The sequence below is a fragment of the Myotis brandtii genome, unplaced genomic scaffold (genome assembly GCF_000412655.1).
Source record: "Myotis brandtii unplaced genomic scaffold, ASM41265v1 scaffold186, whole genome shotgun sequence".
NCBI lineage: Eukaryota > Metazoa > Chordata > Mammalia > Chiroptera > Vespertilionidae > Myotis > Myotis brandtii.
The window spans coordinates 2,406,400-2,416,986 of NW_005356905.1; the positions used below are offsets into that span (position 1 = coordinate 2,406,400).

Sequence of the window (10,587 nt, forward strand, 5' to 3'; positions counted from 1 at the left end):
GCTGGTGCTTCTGGCCCTGGACCCGCGGGATGGCCGGCAGGACCCAAGGGCGGCCAGCGTGCCTGTGGACGCCTCTTCAGAGGGTGGCCTCTGGGGGTTGCTCCGTGCTGACGATGTGATTGGGACGTGTCGCATGAGGGTGGGTGGCCACAAAGATGGGGGAGGCGGGAGGCGATGGGGACGCAGTGGCTACAACTGTGGTGGGTGCACCAGAGAGACAGTGGGGGTGGGGCGTAACATAGGGTGTGCGCAGGGCCAGCTGGGTCTTCTTGTCTTGGCTGGACGGCATGATCCCCCAGGCAGAGGGAGGAGTGACGGTAGAAGAATATATCTCAAGTGATAGTCACAGCACCCCACAAGAAGCTCTCCCCTGAACGAGTTAGGGACAGGGCCTCTTAGAGAGCGGGGTGTTGCGCACAACTGTACAAGAACGGAGGGTTGTAAACAGGGGCCTCTACCGGGCCAACCCCAGGCTCTGTGGACTGTCTTTCAGGTCCTCCCGTTCACCCACCGAGTCTCCCCGCGGTCGCCCTTCGTTGCCCTCACTCTCTGTCACAGTGACCAAATCTCCCCGCAAGGACACTCTGTCCGTGGATGTGGAGCGCCGCCTCCTGCCCCCGTGGTCCTCGGGCCCAGGCCCTGCGGTGGGAACTGTCAGGAGGACTGCATCAGGCCGGTGAGGCGCTTGCCCGCCAGTGACTTTCCCTGCAGAGACAGGCGACAGAGAGGCACACACAGGTGCACACACACACACACACACACACACACAAGGACAGAGACAGAGAGCCAGACAGGTGAATTAATTGTTGCATGAGCCATGGTGGCCAAAGGACTTAGCGAACTGACCCCCTTTGATCTCTGGGTTTGGGGGCCTGCATCACAGACATTCGGAGCAACCAGGGGTCTGGGCTGGGCTGTGAGGCAGGGTGTGCCGCCGGCACTCTTTTTGAGGTGCGGGAATTCTACTTACCCCAAACCAGGCATTTCAGCTCTGAGGCCGAGTGTCTCTTAATGCCTGTGGGCTGCCCCTGAACTTGATTTTATTTAAGCGAGGAAGGACAAGATGGCTTGGGGAGTAGCAGGATCGGGGAGGGTGGGGCTGACCCAAATAGATGGTGGCTAAGCATCCGGGTGATTGGAAACGAATGAATGAACTGGTAGTCTTAAGAATGCAGAGGACCTAGGAAGCCTGTTTGAAATGCAGGAGAGGCACACAGGCTTTGGGTCCTCTTGATGACCCAGATCTGGACGATGAGAGTGGTATTCAGTCGTGGTTTGGAGAACAGGTGACCATATGCCACCCTGGGCCTCGGACAGTGCGCTCCTGCCACCTCCTATGTTCTTGGCTCCCTCTCTGCAGGACCCAGGGCCTCACATCAGGAATGCTTCGTGCCCTTCCTTCCCTTGCAACCTATGTAGCAGCTCTTCCTGGAAAGTAAGACAATGAACTGGACTGTGAGGAGGGGTGCGTGAGGCACTGAGAGCCTGAGAGAGGCCAATTGCTCACATGCCTGGGAGGAGGTGACTGTGTCCAGTTCCCGCTCCCCGCTTCAGAAATCCATAGCATTGGACAGGGGCCTAGAGGAGAGTGTGGCTGGACCCAGGCCGATTGATCCCCACGTCTGAGAAAACACTCAGCACCCATCCTGTTATCGACAGGGTCAGCGACACCATTGCGCCATCCGCAGGGCAGCACACGACGGCTCGTCAGCATGGTGGCCGAGTTTGCAAGGGCCAGCAGTTCCTCATGTTCATTTCCAAGTGAGGTACGAGGGCTCAGCTTGTTTGCTCGGCTTGGCTGCGTGTAAGCTGGATGTAATTTAAAAAATTGATCAGGCCCGTGAAGCCTGGTGGGGTATTCAATAAATCTTTTGATTGACAAATAAAAAAAATAAAAAAAAATAAATTTGGCTCTCAAAAGAAATTTCAATCGTTGTACTGTTGATATTTGGCTCTGTTGACTAATGAGTTTGCCTACCACTGGCCTAGGACAAAGACTATTTCTCCAGCTGCCCTCAAAACTGGATGTGGCATTAACAGTTGTGAAACCCAGGGGGATCGGACCTAAGCAAGCAGATGGACATCCTGGACTGCAAGAGGGTGCAAGCTGGGCTAAGGGACACCCCCCCCCAAGTGCATGAATTTCATGCACCAGGCCTCTAGTGTGTTTATAATGTGGAACAGAGTTAGAAATAAGAAAAGAGAATTAAGCATTAATGCTAAGAATTAAACTTAACATTATGCTAATTGAAATAAGTCAGTCATGAAAGCACAGATACTGTATGGTTCCACTTGTATGAAGTATCTAGAGTAGTCAAATTCACAGATAGTAAGTAAAATGATGGTTGCCAGGGGCTGGGAGAAGGAGGATTGGGGAGTTACTATTTAATTGGTACAGAGTTTCAGTTCTGCAAGAGGAAAAGAGTTCTGTGGATGGATGGAAGTGATAGTAGCACAATATGAATATACTTAATGCCACTGAACTGTACACTTAAAAATGCTTAAAATGGTCTACAATAAAAGAAAAAAGAACAATTACATTTAAGAAATAAAACAGAGATAGAAGCACTAACAAAAGCAGAAAAATTTCAGTCAGGAAAGAGGGAAGGCATGATTTGTCAACAAGAATGTACCTATAAATAAGTAGCAGAAAAGCCTCAGTGGTGAACAAGAATGTGAAAGATAGATAATAAATGCAAGAACTAGATCATAAGCACATTAATACCAAGTTCTTTTTAGTTCAACTGCATATTGGCTAACCCTTGGCTAACAACTATTGATGTTAATAGTTGAAACTAATGGTTTGCTTTTAACTACCCAAAGTCCCATGTTTAAAAGTGCAATTTGCATCAACAGTCTTCTAAACAGATAGCTCTGAGCAGGCTCCTGTGTCTCCTCCCAGAGGAGAAAGGAGGGAGAGAGCCAGATCTTTTATTCAGATTGGTCCTATCATAGAACTATACAAGATCTCTCTTGTATGACAGGCTCATCATTTCCAGGGACAGATTCAAAGACACAGGTTTTCAAATGGCAGTATAGTTCAATTACAAAAGACCTCTAACTCCCACCCCACTCCAATTCCCATATGCATTTGCTAAAGTGTAGGTATATGCTGTGATATTTACATTTCCTTGCAATTCTAGTTATCATTATAGCTAGATCTTGCCACCATACTTTAATATTATTTTTATTGGCTATATTTATAATCCTTTCATTGGGTGTCCTAATAAATGCAGGGTGTTTATTATTATTCTAGCTAATAAACCATGTTATTCACAAATCTATATATATAAAGAGGTAATGTGCTAATTGGTCCTAACGGTGTCACAGTCACGACCGCTAAGGAGGAGGCTGCCTGCGCGTGCACAGCGGGCGTTGCTCCCGGAGATAGGGTGGAAGCGGGGAGGCGCCCGGAGGAGGCCTGTGCCGGGAGGGCAGGGGTGAGCGCCCCCCCTCACCAGTCCTTTGCCATCCACCGCTCATCTGCCTGGGGAAGGAGCACAGTGCAGCAGGCAGGAGGTTTCCACGCTCTCCTCTGGCGCCATGACGGGGCGGGGCCACCACATTGTTCCGGAGACAGGGCAGAAGCGGGGAGGCACCCAGAGAAGGCGGGACCAGCTCGAGGTGACTTGAGGGACTGAGGGTGGGGCTTGAAGCAGCCAGCCGCTCACCTGTCTAGGGAAGGAGCACAGCGCAGCAGGCAGGAGGTGTCCACGCTCTCCTCCAGAACCATGATGGGTGGAGCTGCCGTGTTGCTCCAGACATGGGGTGGAAGGGGGAGGTGCCCGGAGAAGGTGAGACGAGCCCAAGGCCACTCGAGGGACTGAGGGCAGGGCTTGAAGTGGCTGGGCCCGGCGCACTGGAGCTCTGTGTGGAGAGGTTCAGGTGTCAAGGCAGGGCGACAGGTGGGTGGGCGGGCCGTGCAATTCGCGCACTGGGCTCCTAGTTTTAAAATAAGTAGTCATCTTTAATTCATCCTTTTAATTCATCAACTAGCATAAAAGAATCACACTCAACTGATACACGAGAGTGCTATGCAACTATTATAAAATGAGGTGAATCTACATATACTAATATAGAATGATGTCTATAATATGTTAAAAGACAAAATATATACAGCAATATTATGTAATGCAATCCCCTTTGTGTAAATAAAAAGGAATATATAAGCTATTGGATACCAAAGTATTTTTCTGATAAGATATATACAAGACATTTAATGGAGACTTTTGTGAGAGTAGGGGCACTGGGATGAGAAGGGAAGCTTTCAATTCTCATTTTATATGTTTCTGTACTGTTTGAAGTTTTTACCATGTTCATACTATTTTATTTATCTATACATTCATATATTTCTTATAATTAACTGAGTGATACGATTATGACCCAATTGTATTTTCTTCTGTATGCATTTCTGCATTTTTTAAAAAACCTAATAAATGTTAATTTTTTCATAAGATCACCATTCTCATTCTCTTTGCAGTCTCTACTACACTTGACTCCTTCTTATAGTGAACTCCCCTCCTAGTGATCTTCCAAATACTGTACATTATTTTTTCCTTATTTAAAATGGGGCTAATAATACCTACTTCACAGGTTATGATGAATGAGATAAGTACCTAAAATGTCTAGTAGAGCCCCAGCAGGCATGGCTCAGTGGTTGAGCATCGACCTATGAACCAGGAGGTCAGGGTTCAATTCCCGGTCAGGACATATGCACAGATTGTGGGCTCCATCCCCAGTAGGGGGCATGTAGGAGGCAGCAGATCAATGAGTCTCTCTCATCAATGATGTTTCTATCTCTCCCTCTTCCTTCCTCTCTGAAATCAATAAAAAATAAAATATCCAGTAGAGTGCTGAAACATAGTAAGAACTTAATAATGGTTATCTATCTGTAGTGCAAATTGGTGTTTTTGTCACTCTACATATATTCACTCTTATCCTAGCTACAAAGACTTTCTCCTTGAAACACTGACTTCCTTACTCTTAGCTTATATGGCTTGAACGGGGCCAGCATGAGACCCAGACTTAAACCAATTAGAGCACTCCATTCCCTTTGCACAGAGACTGTTTCACAGAACTTTTATTCAAATGATAGTGAAGAAAAACTCTCCTATGCCCAGCCATTCATTTTAGGAGATTTGAGGCGAAGTTGCTGCAGCTATCATACCATAGCAGGCAGACAGCCTTGAGGTGCCAAAAGCCACTATGTAGAGCCTGACAATAATGCCAAGATGATGGTATGCAAAGAAGAGCAAAGAAAGAAACCAAATCCTGCTGTCTTTGTTTGAACACCAAATCCAGTTATACTCACCTGATTTTTTGGTTATGGGAGCCAATTTTTTTTCTTAAGACAAATTGGATTGGGTTTTCTGTCATGTGTCTAGAGTCCTACCAGAGACATTACTATAATTATTTCTTTTTCCTAGATTCTAAGAATGAACATTTTCTGATACTATCCCCTCTTTACTCACAACCTTAAAAAACTAATCTATTTTTAGTGTTCCAATTATCTTTATAACACTACCTCATCCAATTTTCTCTCTTGAGCTATATTCTCTACTGCTACTGCCCATTTAATACATCTTTCCCTAAACCCAACAAACATGAATAAAAATAAAGTCCTGTTTCAAAATGGTCCTTTCCAAAAAACTGTTCCCCTTCCTTACTTCCTATTTTTTCTGCAAAATAGGTGGGAGTTTCAACATGGTTAATGTATTTGGAGGCTTATGATATTCATTACTGTCTGTCCTGTGTCTATATCCAATTTATTAATCTTGAACAATATTCTCTACTTATACATAACTTGATGTTTATTTATTCATTTTATTACTTAATATCTAATTAACTCAAATATTTACAATTACAAATTTAATATTTTTAAACATTTACCTGCAAGTTAATTTCATCTTATGAAATGTTGTGACCACATTAGAAGGCAAACCAAACATATCTACACTAATAAAAGAGAAAGATGCAAATTGACCATACCTTCACAATGCCCACAAGCCAATCAGGCGCGCGTATGCAAATTAACCCAACAAAGATGGCGCATTAATTTGCATATGCAGGCACCAAGCTGCCAGGGCGGGTCGCTTGCTTCGTCAAGGATGCAGGCATTGCGCACCGCCCCAGCCGCTCTGGGCCTCTGGGCAGCGTGGGAAGGCAGAAAGGCAGCTCTGGGCAGGAGCCAAGGCAGAAAGGTGGCTCCGGGCCCGAGTGAAGGCAGTGCCGGAAGCCAGGGGAAGGAAGGCCCATTCTTGCACGAATTTCATGCATCGGGCCTCTAGTATTATTATAATGACAAAATCGTGCACTTAAATTGCAAATGTGTATTTTAATTCTAATTCCAACTTTTTTTCTGAACTTATTTCTCCCTGCAGAGTGCAATTTTACTTTTAAAATATAAAAAGTGCCCTAACCGGTTTGGCTCAGTGGATAGAGCGTCAGCCTGCAGACTCAAGGGTCCCAGGTTCGATTCCGGTCAAGGGCATGTACCTTGGTTGTGGGCACATCCCCAATGCCTGAAATTATAGATAATTGTTGTTAGTAGATGATTTTGGACCATAAAGATTAGAAAGTGTTAATTTCATGAGAAACATCCAAAGTATTGGCAGGGATCACCAGTCTTTATTTCTTGTGACCCTAATCTCTTCTCAAATTATTTCTTATTCTGAGTGTCTTATTTTCACTCTAAATTTAAGTAGCTATTTGTTATGAATGTCTTTTCTTCATTATATAACCTGGTTTAAGTCCATTTTGAAAACATTTGTTTTGAGTGAGGCATGATTAGGTTCAACTAAATCTAAAGCCACAGTTACTTTATTGATATTTTATAATATGTTTCTATCGATTTCAGAGAAAGGAAGGGAGAGGGAGGGAGAGAGAGAAGGAAGGAGAGAGAGAGAGAGAGAAACATCAATGATGAGAGGGAATCATCCATTGGCTGCCTCCTGCAGGCTCCCTACTAGGGATCAAGCCAGAAACCTGGGCATGTGCCCTGACTGGGAATCAAACTTTGGCCTCCTGGTTCATAGGTTGATGCTCAAACACTGAACCACACCGGCTGGACTACATTTCTTTCTTATTAGTCATTAAGACTTACCATTATTCACAGCAATTATCAAAAGCAGTAAAACTAGGAATTATTTGTGATTTCTCTTTCTTCCTATCCCTTCATCACTAATTTAAAGATTCAAACAAAGAATAGTATCTGACTTTAAGGGTTTACACTCTCAGCTTCGTACATTAAAATCTATAAAAACTACAGATTTTATTTCTTCCAAAATATGTCAGGATTTTTTCCATTCTACTACATAGAGACTTCTCACCTCACACATGGAGGACTATACAGTAATAATCTAACTAAAGCATTCCTGATCTGTCTCTTTTGCTTTTAACACATCCCACATAATTACTGTTTTTGTTGTTGTTTTTACCAAGTCATTCCTTAGCGCAAAATTTTTCTAATAGATGCTTCCTTCATACCACATCTAAAATCCTTGACATGGCTTTCAAGCTAACCTTTATAAGCTAACCTTCTAACTGGACATCCCATTATACATCCATAGCACAATATCAAATGCTTATAGCATGTTTGCTGGATGAACAATCATAAACAATCCTATGAGATAGGTATTACATGCTGGTTTTATAAATAAACTAGAGGCCCAGTGCACGAAATTCATGCATGGGGGGGGTTCCCCTCAGCCCAGCCTGCAACCTCTTCAATCCGGGACCTCTCGGGGGATGTCCGACTGCCGGTTTAGGGGACTGCCGGCAGTCGGACATCCCTCTCACAATCCAGGACCACTGGCTCCTAACTGCTCACCTGCCTGCCTGTCTGCTCTCCCCTAACTGCCCCACCCTGCTGGCCTGGTCACCCCAACTGCCCCCTCTGCCAGCCTGGTCGCCCCTTACTGCCCCCCCTGCTGGCCTGGTCACCCCCAACTGCCCCTCCTGCGGGCCTGGTCTCCCCAAGCAGCCTGCTGCTCAGTCATTTGGTTGTCCCTCACCAACCCCCCTGCCAGCCTAGTTGCCCCACGCAGCCTGCTGCTCGGTCGTTTTGTCGTCCCTCACTAATCCCCCTGCCGGCCTGGTTGCCCCATGCTGCCTGTTCGGTCGTTTGTTCGGTTGCAATGGTCACTTAGGCTTTTACATATATAAATACTCTCAAATAAATATTATATATAAATATTTATATGTATAAATACTCTCTCTATATATAAATACTCAATTTGGTCTAGTCTTTGCTTTTTAAAAAAATATATTTTTATTGATTTCAGAGAGGAAGGGAGAGGGAGAGAAAGATAGAAACATTAATGAAGAGAATCATTGATCAGCTGCCTCCGGCATGCCCCCCCACTGGGGACCTCGTCAACAACCCCAGCATGTGCCCTGACCAGGAATCGAACCTTGACATTCTGGTTCAAAGGTCGATGCTCAACCACTGAGCCACACTGGCCGGGCTTGTCTTTGCTTTTTCATAGTTAATATCCCTCCAACGCAGGTTTTGCAATGTTTTACAAACTTCGAAAACCCAAAAGATTTCAGAAGCTCTCAGAGAGAATCCCTATCTATACCTTCTAGTATGCCTACCACCCAATTTTTTCCCCTTCAGCTTTCTTGTCTGTAGTTTGTCTTACAAAAACAATAAATAGCCCTAGCTGGTTTGGTTCAGTGAATAGAGCGTGTGCCTGTGGACTGAAGGGTCCCAGGTTCCATTCCAGTCAAGGGTACATGCAACTGGGTTGTGGGCTCGATCCCCAGTAGGGGCGTGCAGGAGGCAGCCAATCAGTGATTCTCATCATTAATGTTTCTCTCTCTCTCCCTCTCTAAAATCAATAAAAATATATTTTAAAAAAACAATAAATATAAAGTTATAATATCAAGTCAATGCTTATTGAAACCACACCCATCTCCCAAGCTCACCAGATTCATGCACTTGCAGTGAGTGTCCACACCCTTCTTTGAGAATTAATGAACCTGACTTTATGCTCCTCAGGGCAAGAGTCGTAATACTTACTTAGAATGACAATATAAATTCATTCAGAAAGCAGATTTATTGGTGCTTAGTATGCCAGGCACTAAGTGTGCAAAATTTAAAGAAAACAAGAGGCTCCTACTTCTCAAAGTCAAGGATATAAAAGTTGATGAATAAATACTTATTGGGGGATTAAGACCACGTTTGAGCATCAGATCAAAGTTCTGGAAAAATTAACTCCCCAGAAAAATGCACAAACACAGAATTTTGTACAATTTGGGAAAGGGGGAGCGGCTATGAACTCCTCTGAAGCCCAATCACCACCAATCACCAGATCCACAGACTCAAGGTTAAAAATTCACTACCAACATAACTAAATTCTCTGGGAACAGGAATACTCGCTTAATAATTCTGACTATGCCTTGCACAGTGCGCTGTATACAAAAGCCACTTTAGAAATATTTGCTGATCGATTTTCTCTTAAAGTCAACCAGATGACATCGACAAATCGTTCCTTCCCTGGACTTTGAAAAACCCACCACCACCGCCCTTCACTCATGACACTAACGACTAACACCAATAACTCGAAATCATTCTTCCGCTATTCACATGTGGACTACTCGACCATTCACCAATTTAGGTCTTCCCTCCTCCTCAAGAGTCCCTCGACTCCCTCCAAATTCAGGGCTCCCTCCGTTGCATCCCGAAAGCTAGGTCTACTGCCCACAGGGAGACGGAAAATAACTGATGCTTCACGTCACACACATCCTCAAGGCAGGAAACGTGGGATCCAGTGCTTGCCACAACTTCCAAACCCTTTCTTCACCACGTCCAAAGGTGAAGAGATTTACCTTAAATCCCAGGAAAGCGATGGCGACTGCTTTCACAGAGCCGGGACCAGTTACCAAGATGCTTCCCGACCGCCCTGTCACCATAGTGACTTCTAAAAAGCTACGCGCCCTCCCTCTTCTCGCGATACTTCCCGGCCACGCGCCTTGCGAGCGGGCCCGAGACCCCGCCCCCCAGAACGCCCGCCCTCCCGGTGTAAGGTCTGTCATTGGACGACTGAGCGCTGCCTCCAGCTGCGGGCGGAACCTTACTCTTTATTTTCTTCCCCTTTCAAAAACTCGCCCTGTCGGGTATTCTCGGTAATATTTTTAAAAGACTGCTTTTTCCGTAGGTCCCAAGGAAAATACTGTTTCGAAACAGTGTTTTCACTTAGTAGAGACGGCCCACGTCGCCTGGGTTTACCCCCCCCCCCCACCCCCCCCCCCCCCCCCCCCGGCGCATGCGTGTAAGCGCCCAGAAGATGGCGAAGATAATCGCCGCACTTTTTTTCAAATAAGTGGCTCCCAGAAAGCATTGCGCACATTTGTAACGAATTTCCGTTCGAGTTTGTATTTTAGGCGCCATTTTCGAGTGAAGGACCCGGAGCCGAAACACCGGGAAGAGCGGGGGTCTGCACCGCCGTTCCCAGCCTCGATCCGAGTGGACCGCCCCGCAGGTAAAGTGCCTCCCTTCCTGACCAGGTTGTCATGCTCTCACTTCCTGCCCCGTCCGCGCGCCCGGAGCGTCGAGGCCTCGAGCTGGAGCCGCCTAAGTCCACG

At 45.7% G+C, this 10,587-nt stretch overlaps 1 protein-coding gene across 1 annotated transcript in view; it reads right to left on the reverse strand.

Annotated features, from left to right (window-relative positions):
- IFT80 (intraflagellar transport 80) overlaps positions 1 to 9,930 on the reverse strand; it is a 106,230-nt gene extending 96,300 nt beyond the window's left edge. Inside the window, exon 1 of the mRNA XM_005864124.2 lies at positions 9,832 to 9,930. The gene's annotated coding sequence lies outside the window, so the exon portion shown is untranslated. The remainder of the gene's footprint in view (positions 1 to 9,831) is intronic.
- Positions 9,931 to 10,587: the final 657 nt, after the last annotated feature.